The following is a 10,392-nucleotide window of genomic DNA, read 5'->3' on the forward strand; positions in this document are numbered from 1 at the left end:
GGAGGATGTTTTTGACATGGGAGTGGATGCTATTTCATGTGGATTATTTTCAATTAAGGAAGATGTATGCGTAGGAGATTGCTTAGGAGAAGCATTATCCCTAAGATCGCCCATAGAAGAAGTATGTGTAGGGGATTGCTCAACAGCATTACCCCTAGGATCACCTTCTATTGATCAGACACAGGATGAGTTGAAGACATTACCTCAACACTTGAAGTATGCTTATTTTGGAGAAAATTAGCAATTACCTGTCATTATAGCCCAGGATTTGGAACAAGAGCAGGAAAGTAGATTATTAGAGATTCTGAGGCAGCACGGGAGGGACATTAGATGGACACTAGTAGACATTCCTGGTATCAGTCCTTCTATTTCCATGCACAGGATTTATTTGGAGGAGGATGTGAAACCAGTGAGATAGCCACAGAGGAGACTTAACTCACTGATCCTTGATGTAGCAAAGAAAGAGGTGAATAGACTTTTACAGGAAGGTATCATTTACCCTATTTTTGACAGTAAGTGGGTGAGTCCCATCCACATGGTTCCAAAGAAGTCAGGGGTGACTGTGGTAGCTAATGAAGAGAATAAGTTGGTGCCCACAAGAGTGAAGAATTCTTGGAGAGTTTGTGTGGATTATAGGAAGTTGAACCAAGCAAGTAGGGAGGACCACTACCCCTTGCCTTTTATTGATCAAATGTTAGAGAGGTTGGCGGGTAAGTCACTCTATTGCTTCCTTGATGGATACAAAGGATATTTTCAGATTTGCATCGACTTGGAGGACTAGGAGAAGACCACTTTTACTTGTCCTTTCGGTACATTCGCTTATAGACGCATGCCATTTGGACTTTGCAACGCTCCATGAACCTTTCAGCGATGCATGGTAAACATTTTTGGAGATTTATTAGAGCTTTGTATGGAAGTTTTTATAGATGATTTTTCTGTATATGGTTTGTCATTTGATGCATGTCTAGGAAAATTGTCTAGGATTTTAGATAGATGCATTGAGAATGATTTGGTACTTAATTTTGAAAAATGTCATTTTATAGTTGAGCATGGGATTGTTTTAGGTCATATAGTCTCTAGGAGAGGTATTGAGGTAGATCCTGTTAAAGTTAGTGTTATATCTTCTTTATCTTACGCCTCATGCGTGCGAGATGTTCAAGCTTTCCTTAGTCATGCAGGATTCTATAGGAGATTTATTAGGGACTTTAGTCAGATTGCTCTTCCATTGTCTTAGTTGCTTTAAAAAGATGTGGATTTTCAGTTTGATCAGAGGTGTAAGGAAGCCTTTTAGAGATTGAAGTGTTGGTACCCCAAAGTTATTTTGATGTGATCAAACAAGTTAAGTTAGATCCTGTTGTGTTTAACCTTGTGTCTAAGTGTGCAGCTAAGGAGCATAAAAAGTTGAGAAAAAGACGTAGCTAGTGAGAAAGATGACATGGGGAAGAGTCGACGGGCTCGATGCGTCTGAAGTATGAGGTGCTGTGAAATTGTATGCGGGCGGACGAGAAGGAGGTGCGTGACATTTTCGAGGGGCGAGAAGCCGGAGTGGAAGGTTGCTCAAGAAGGTCAAAAATTGGGTTCGGGTGAGCCCTATACCAGATGGCCGAAATCACCCAAGCGAGCGGAGCCGGAGCGAAAGACCAGAACCGAGGCAAGCAACACCAAAGCAAAGGGCCCGAACCCATTCCGGGCACCCGGAGTTCGGGCGCCCGGAACTTGATTTTTATCATGTTCGACGTGGACGTTGACCGACGTGTTGGGGATAGAATTCTATCCCACTCCAGGTGTAGACCAAGGATATAAATATAGCCTGTAACACCCACTAATCTTTTAAGATAAATATGAGAATGATGAATTTGCCTTAGAAAAATATTAGTAGAATGTTGAACCAAAAAGAAATAAAAAGAAATAAAAATAGGGAGTGGTCAAGGATTGAACCTTGAACCTCTCATGATATAAATGATAGGATTAATGGGTAATAACCAGTTGGGATAGGAATGATATATTGATAGCAAAGGAGGGAAACTCATGACAAGGATGAGAGTAAAAGCTAGCCAAAAGAAAGCAAGAAAAGAGCAAGAGAAAGGCAACTTGCCTTCCTTCTTTTCTCTCCCTCTTCCTCTCCCTTTGCCATGACTTAAAGAGGACAATTAAGGGGATTCATTCCCCCTTGTTTCATCATGAATGATGAGAACAAATAAATAAATAAAATAAAAAAGAAAAAAAAAAGGGGCTAAGGGAGAAGGAAAACAAAAAACCAATTTTGCTACCTCTTCCCCCTTAACATAAAAGGGAGCATGTAAAGAGAAGATTTTATTTTCCTCTCATTTCTCTCATTCTCTCCTCTCCACCACCGAGAGCCTCAGCCCCCTCTCCTCCATTTTCGGCCCCCAAAACAAGGTTCCTCCTAGGATACAAGGAAGGCTACCAAGGGAAATCAAAGGAGGAGAACAAGAAGAAGAGACCCTTTCTTCCATCACCACACTTTAGAACCACAAGCGAAAAGGAAGTAAGTATCCCCTCACCTGTGGTACAAGTGGTTTTAATGTGTTTTTGGATTTTATGAGGATTTTAAAACCTAGAAACAAAGTTGTGAAAATTCGGCCAAAGAAATGACTTGTTGATCCTAGGAATGTTTAATATAAGCCTTGATTCATGATAATTTTTCAATGCTTTGTAAGAAGGTTTTCTCTCATATTTTTATATATATGTGATGCTGGATTAGAGATGTACCAAACCCTAGAGTTTCGGCCAAAAAGGTTTTATAAGGGCTAGGGAATTTATTTGTTTACCTAACTTGCACAAAACCCTCTAAATAAATGGTTAAGGATCCATTATTGTTTTCATACTTGAAGGTTACTTGGAACCAAAAGTACCCCACTCACAAGTTTTGGCCAAGGAAGGGTTTAGGATTAGGAAGACTTTGAATTTAAACTCACCATGTTTATATGATGGAATATAGAGTTTCTTAAAGAGTTGCATGCTTGTATGTTGATAGAAACTCATAAACATCACTTTTAATGTTTCGGACATGGTAAGGTGGATGGTTTAGAATAGCTTAAACAGATTTTTTTTAACATGCTCAAAACCTCCATGACAATAAGATATGAAAGTTGTTTGATGCTCCCATGCTTAATTAGAGTATAGGAAAATTGGTTGCATGATATATGATAATTATGACCACAAGGGTCCTAGCTTGTTTGTGAACCAAACTTATATGTATAGTTCCTTTGATGTTTTTGCCATAAAACTTGTTTAGGTTTTCCATACTTTAGGCCACCTAAAACCTAGTTTAAAGACTTGGAAGGTTTCGGCCAAACATATGCTATGAGATAAAGAAAGGAAAAACCTAGGAAACCTAAGACACAATTTAAATGTATGCTTATAGTGCTTGACTTTTATACATGTTATGAAATGTGTTATGACTTTCTATGATTTTATGCCATTTGAACAAATTCCATGCTTGATGAGGTTCGGCCATGTAGGGTTTAAAGACCTAGAAACCTTAAAATTTAGACCTCATGTGTTAAAGATGCTTCTTATGAAATTGAGATAACATGTTGATTGTGTTCACATGCTTATATATTTAACTATGATTCAAATGGACACCTTAAAGTCTCGGCCATGAAGGGATACATGCCTTAGAAACCCTAGAACTTACATTGAACATGCTCATGTCACTCTCCATGGAATATGAAATGTAGAAAGCTAAAAATTCACATGCTATATGTTGTTAGTGACCTAAATTGATGCTAAGGGAAGTTTTGGCCATGACCACTTGTATGATGCCATTTATAAATTTATACATGATGTTAGAGTAAGTTCACATGCTTGTATGCTTGCTTGAAAACCTAAATGAGTACTTGTAAGTTTCGGCCATGACATAATTTTAAGGGCTTATAGAATTTAGGAACTAACTCAATTGTGCTTACCATATTCCTTGAAACAAATGCTATAAATATGGTTAAGGTTTCCATGCTTTATGTCATTTAGAACCTTGTTTCACACTTGTTAAGGTTCGCCCAAATGAGGTTTAAGGACTTGGAGAACTTAGAGTCCAAGTAAATCTTGTTTATGATACTTCCTATGAAAATGATATGTGGATGAATTAAGTTCTACATGCTTGGATGTTGTTTAAAAACTGAATTGGCACCTAAGAGGGTTTCGGCCAAGATAAGAACCCAAAGGATTAGGAAGCTTAGTACCCAAATTAATCATGTTACATTGTTCCTTATGATTGGATGAGCACATGATACACTTTTATGCTTAGACATGTATGCTTGTGAGCTATACAAGATGAGAATTTCTACGATATGTTATGAGTTCAAAATATGCATACTTTATGTTATGATATGTGGGTAAATTTTACATGCTTTGATGATATGATATGAGCTGAAAATATGCATGCTTATGTTATGATATGTGATTAAATTATGCATGCTTTGATGCTATGTTTAGTGCTTAAAATATGCATGCTTTCATGATATGCTATGTGGTTAAATTATGCATGCTTGATGATATGTTTTATGCTTAAGATATGCATGTTTTTATGATCTATGCCTAAGTGATGCATATTGTTATGATATGATGTATGCCTAAGTGATGCATACTTTTATGGTATGATGTATGCCTAAGTGATGCATACCTTTATGACATGATGTATGCCTAAGTGATGCATACCTTTATGATATGAGGTATGCCTAAGTGATGCATACTTTTATGACATGATGTATGCCTAAGTGATGCATACTTTTATGATAGGATGTGTGCCTAAGTGATGCATGCTTTTATGATGTATGATATGTATAAGTATGACATGTACTTTACTTTATATAGCTTGTACCAAGGGTGGGCTCCATAAGTGCCCCGGGGTCGATGGAATAAGACTCGGGCCTCGTTAGGGATGGGCTCTTAAGTGCCCCTAGGTCGATGGAGTAAGACTCGGGCCTAGTATGTTGCCTTGTAGGGTTCAAGACTTGCTACCTTGGACCTACATAGGTTGCGCGCAATATGTAAGTGGTACATAGTCGGGATCCACTTTAAGTTGAGATTATGTTCAAGTATATATGTAAGAAGAAATGGTTTTAAAGATCATGAGACATACACATGTTTTTCGGATACATATTTTTCAAAATTATATTGTATATACCTTATGATGATTTATGATATGCCATGGTTAGATATGATTATGTTATGTTCCATGATATGTCCATGTGTAGTATATGCCATGACTCCTTATGACGATATGCCATGATTAGATACGATTATGTTATGCTTCATGCTATGCTTTACGCTATGATATGCCATGACTAGTTATGATTTCTTCATGTTGCATGATATGTTTAAAAGAGTATGTTACATTATGTCATGACTAGTTGAAATGATGCCATGTTGAGACATTCTTTGATTATACTATTATTTTCGGTTTTAGTGAGTAGGAAAGGAACTTACTGAGCCATGAGTGCTCACAGCTTACTGTCCTTGTACCACAGATAAAGGAAAAAGCTGGATGAGCTAGAGGAGCAGCAGGAGAGGCAAGGAGATGTGTGTGGCAGTGGCTAGGCAACCAAATAAGAACCTGCTTTAAAAAAAAACATTTAAAGAACTATGCTTTGGTATCATGAATTATAGTACCGTATGCGTGACTTGATGTTATGTTTCTACTAATTTTGATATCATGTTATTGAGGCCATGGTAGTGTAGTTCGGATTTGATGAAAGGGAAACCAAAAGAAAAGTTTTTATTAAACTAAGAGAATTATTTTAAGTCTTCCGCTGTTTAAAAAAAAAAAGAAAAAAATTTGTACATAGAGTATCGTAGCCCCGTCCCTTAGGGTTAGTGGGGAGGGCGGGCGTTTGCAGGTTGGTATCAGAGCCAAGTTTTTGCCAGCTCACTACACACACATCAAGCCTCCGACCTGCCGCTCCAAGTAAGAATGTTTATGCTTAATTTTCTTGTTATATGCTTATGCTTAGTTTAATGTTCTATGACTTATGCTTTATTTTTCTTCCTTGTTATATTGCCTATGCTTTATTTTCTTTGCTATATTGCTTATGCTTTATTTCCTTATGTTATATTGTTTGTCACTCTATTCTTTATTTTTCCTTATGTTGCTTATGCTTTAGTTTCATGTTTTGCTTGCTTATGTTTGATGCTTTATTCTATGCTTTTAGTTATAATTTAGATTAGGATTACATATTAGTAGGTTAGGAATAATACCAGAACAAATAGATAAAAACAAAACAGTACGTTAGATTGGCTAAAAACGATAACCACTTACACTAGTCTATTTGTCATTATTTAGATAAACATGGTTAGGACACGCAATGGACGAACCGAGGGGACAGTTACCCCACCGGCAAATCAGAATACACTACCGGTTATACCTACAGCCGCGCCAGTGCCTTCGGCAGCCCCTACTTCGATGGTCCGACAAGAGGCCTATTTGATTCAGTGGCAAAGGCTTAAGCCGGAAGCCTTCTCGGGAAACTGCGAACCATGGGATGCGCAAGCCTGGCTCAAGACCGTGGAGAGCATAATGGAACTACTGGAATGGCCTGAACACGAGAAGGTCAAATGCGCGTCGTTCTGCCTTACCGGAGATGCCCGGATGTGGTGGGACCGAGTAAAGGAGAAAAGACAAATAAACCAAGATGCAGTGGACGGATTTTGAGACAGAGTTCTTAGAAGAATTCTTCCATATGCAAGTGACCAACAAGCACTATGACGAGTTCACTAAGTTCCGGCAAGGTGATCTGTCAGTTAACGAAGCCGTCAAGAACTTCAATCGCCTAGCACGTCTGTGCCCAGAACTGATCAGTACTGAAAAAGAAAGGGTCCGGTTAATGTTAAAGATGCTCCGACCCGAGATAGCTCTGAACGTAGCCGGCGGAGTTAATAGACCGCAGACTGCAGAGGAGCTAGTCGTGATGCCACGATGAGCACTACCAGCAATGAATGAGGGCAAGAACCAAGACCGACCGGAGGACAAAAATCGCACAATACGGAAACTCAGGTGAAAAAAGGAAACAGTGGAACAACACAAAAGGTGGTCTGGCCAATAAGCAAACCAAGTACCCTCAGTGTGCCACATGTGGAAAGATGCATTCTGGAGTATGTCTCCTAAGCACTAGAAAGTGCTACAACTGCGGAAAGGAAGGACATTTGGCAAGAAATTGCCCTACTCAGTCTCAGGGAGTACCTCCACAGAATAACCAGAATAGGAGTACCCCCGCACAGCTTCATCAGATGCAAACTGCCATAGAAGGGACTTCGATCAGCCAAGGAAGATTGGAAGCCCCTCCCATTATGACGAACGCCAGAGTCTACTCTCTTACCAAGGAAGACGTGGCGAATGCCTCTACTGTTGTCACAGGTCAGCTACTTATTTACAATCAGTATGCTGTAGTATTATTTGATACTGGGGCAACACACTCGTTCATCTCGATATCTTTTATGAAGAAGCTAGATATACCACCCCGAACTCTAGAGGACACATTCTTAACAACTTTACCATCCGGGGAGATTATGCCATCGGACCATATGCTGCAAGCAGTACTCATTCGGATCGCAAACAGAGAACTCTACTGCGATCTGATAGTACTTGATATGCAGGATTATGACATAATACTGGGTATGGATTTCCTGAGCAAGTACGGTGCTTCAATCGAGTGCCGCAAAAGGAAAGTGATTTTCCGACTCGAAACTGAACCAGAGTTTGAGTTTTACGGGGAACCGAAAGGAACGGAGAAGTTATTGTCATCTATTAAAGCACAAAGGATGTTAGATAAAGGATGTATGGGGTTTCTAGCACACGTGGTTGATACCAATCAAGTCAAAGACCCGAAGCTAGAAGATGTCAGGGTAGTATGCAACTATCAAAAAGTATTTCCTGATGAACTACCAAGGTTGGCCCCTGACAGAGAGATAGAATTCGAGATCGAATTGATTCCTGGTACTCAGCCGATCTCAAAAGCACCTTATCGTATGGCTCCGGCTGAATTAAAGGAGCTTCAGGAACAGTTATCCGAATTACTCGACAAGGGACTTATTCGTCCTAGTCACTCTCCATGGGGAGCTCCAGTGCTGTTCGTAAAGAAGAAGGATGGGTCTATGCGAATCTGTATAGACTACCGAGCGCTGAATAATGTGACAATCAAGAACCGGTACCCACTCCCACGGATCGATGACCTGTTCGACCAACTGAAGGGTGCGACCATTTTCTCAAAGATAGACCTATGATCCGGTTATCATCAAGTGAAGGTGAAACCAGATGATATACCAAAAATAACTTTTCGAACCCGATATGGACACTATGAGTTCATAGTTATGCCTTTCGGAGTAACCAACGCTCCTGCAGTATTTATGGACCTGATAAATCGGGTATTTATGGCATATCTTGATAAATTTGTAATCGTCTTTATTGACGATATACTTGTCTACTCGAGAACCCCAGAAGAACATACTGAACACCTGAATACTGTACTACAGATCCTTCAAGAGAAACAACTATATGCAAAATTCTCCAAATGCGAGTTTTGGCTTGACCGGGTAATATTCCTAGGTCATGTCATCTCCAAAGATGGAGTTATGGTGGATCCAAGCAAAATCGAAGCTGTAAATAACTGGAACAGACCAAGGAATGCCAGCGAAGTCAGGAGTTTTCTCGGGCTAGCAGGCTATTACAGGAAATTTGTAGAGAATTTCTCCAAAATTGCAGCCCCTATGACAGCCCTCACCAAGAAAAATACAAAGTATGAATGGACAGAAGCTTGCGAGAAGAGTTTCACGGAATTAAAAAGGAGACTGACCAGTGCTCCGATTCTCACTCTCCCGGAAACCAACAGAGGCTTCGATATGTACAGTGATGCTTCCATCTCAGGACTTGGAGCTGTACTCATGCAAGACGGTAAAGTCATTGCCTACGCTTCTAGACAACTTAAAGAGCATGAGAAGAATTATCCCATTCACGACTTAGAACTAGCAGCCGTGGTCTTCGCTCTCAAAATATGGAGACATTATTTATATGGAGCTCAGTGTAAGATTTATACCGACCATCAGAGTTTGAAATATTTATTCACACAAAAAGACCTGAATATGAGGCAACGCCGATGGCTCGAGCTAATTAAAGATTACGACTGCAAGATTCTTTATCACCCAGGAAAGGCGAACAAGGTGGCCGATCCACTCAGCCGGAAGTCCAGTGCCACCTGATGTAGCTATTTTAAAGTTCGAGGATGAACTTTTTATGAGGTACGGGGAACTGTAACACCCACTAAGCTTTTAAGATAAATATGAGAATGATGAATTTGCCTTAGAAAAATATTAGTAGAATGTTGAACCAAAAACAAATAAAAAGAAATAAAAATAGGGAGTGGTCAAGGATTGAACCTTGAACCTCTCATGATGTAAATGATAGGATTAATGGGTAATAACTAGATGGGATAGGAATGATATATTGATAGCAAACGAGGGAAACTCATGATAAGAATGAGAGTAAAAGCTAGCCAAAAGAAAGCAAGAAAAGAGCAAGAGAAAGGCAACTTGCCTTCCTTCTTTTCTCTCCCTCTTCCTCTCCCTTTGCCGTGACTTAAAGAGGACAATTAAGGAGATTCATTCCCCCTTGTTTCATCATGAATGATGAGAACAAATAAATAAATAAAATAAAAAATAAAAAAAAAGGGGCTAAGGGAGAAGGAAAACAAAAAACCAATTTTGCTACCTCTTCCCCCTTAACATAAAAGGGAGCATGTAAAGAGAAGATTTTATTTTTCTCTCATTTCTCTCATTCTCTCCTCTCCACCACCGAGAGCCTCAGCCCCCTCTCCTCCATTTTCGGCCCCCAAAACAAGGTTCCTCCTAGGATACAAGGAAGGCTACCAAGGGAAATCAAAGGAGGAGAACAAGAAGAAGAGACCCTTTCTTCCATCACCACACTTTAGAACCACAAGCGAAAAGGAAGTAAGTATCCCCTCACCTGTGGTACAAGTGGTTTTAATGTGTTTTTGGATTTTATGAGGATTTTAAAACCTAGAAACAAAGTTGTGAAAATTCGGCCAAAGAAAGGACTTGTTGATCCTAGGAATGTTTAATATAAGCCTTGATTCATGATAATTTTTCTATGCTTTGTAAGAAGGTTTTCTCTCATATTTTTATATATATGTGATGCTAGATTAGAGATGTACCTAACCCTAGAGTTTCGGCCAAAAAGGTTTTATAAGGGCTAGGGAATTTATTTGTTTACCTAACTTGCACAAAACCCTCTAAATAAATTGTTAAGGATCCATTATTGTTTTCATACTTGAAGGTTACTTGGAACAAAAAGTACCCCACTCACAAGTTTCGGCCAAGGAAGGGTTTAGGATTAGGAAGACTTTGAATTTAAACTCACCA

The sequence above is a fragment of the Zingiber officinale genome, chromosome 10B (assembly GCF_018446385.1).
Source record: "Zingiber officinale cultivar Zhangliang chromosome 10B, Zo_v1.1, whole genome shotgun sequence".
In the NCBI taxonomy this organism is placed as follows: Eukaryota; Viridiplantae; Streptophyta; class Magnoliopsida; order Zingiberales; family Zingiberaceae; genus Zingiber; species Zingiber officinale.